This window comes from Neoarius graeffei, chromosome 27, assembly GCF_027579695.1.
Source record: "Neoarius graeffei isolate fNeoGra1 chromosome 27, fNeoGra1.pri, whole genome shotgun sequence".
NCBI classification, from domain to species: Eukaryota; Metazoa; Chordata; class Actinopteri; order Siluriformes; family Ariidae; genus Neoarius; species Neoarius graeffei.
This window is the reverse complement of record NC_083595.1, coordinates 26,589,577-26,590,371: the sequence shown is the minus strand read 5'-3', so window position 1 is coordinate 26,590,371 and position 795 is coordinate 26,589,577.

Genomic DNA, 795 nt, shown 5'->3' with positions numbered 1-795 from the left:
TGCCTCCTTTTTTGTATTTTCAACCCTCCGTTTATTTTCTTTCCTTTTCTGAAAACCCGATTTGTGTCCAGACATTTTGTTCTGCTACCAACGAACTAACTCGTCAGGTCTCGTCTCTCGAGCCCGCGATGATTCCCGTGGGAGGGGCAACAATTGATACATTTTTACAAACAGCCAATAGGGAGGTTGCATCGTTCAGGCTCTTCTTTGCTCAGAGACACTCAGTAATGCACTTACTCACTAGTAGTCCACCTTCCCGCTCTCTCCATTCAATCAGCGAACGTCACACAGGAAGTGAACCCCAGCGGGTCATAGAAACTTGCGCAGGAGAAGAATGGCTTTTTTATTTGTAGGCTACGGAAACTTTGAGGAACGAAATAAAACCGGTATTAACCGGTTACCATTATTTTTAATAAGCGTTTCTGTTCCGGAACATAAAGTTTCTGGTTTCGTTTCTGTTCCATGTGAAATAGAAAAAGTTCCCGGTTTTCGTTTTCGTTCCTTGAACCGGTTCAAAGCCCTGATTAAAATCTTTTTTTTTTGAACATTTAAGAGATGTGATCTAATACCCCTCAGTAATAGTTAGGTAACAGAACAACCTTTTGTTTACATTATTCTTTTGAGGTTCATTTGACCACTTTTTTTTAATATTGAAAACGAGGGGTATGCTGTTAAAAGAAAGGCCCAGGGGGCCACAACAAAAATATTAAAACCAATCTTTTCATGGATAAGGGAGCCTAACAAGGTAACCAAGAGGTAAGAAACAAATTGGATGATAATTGTTTTTAGGGTATT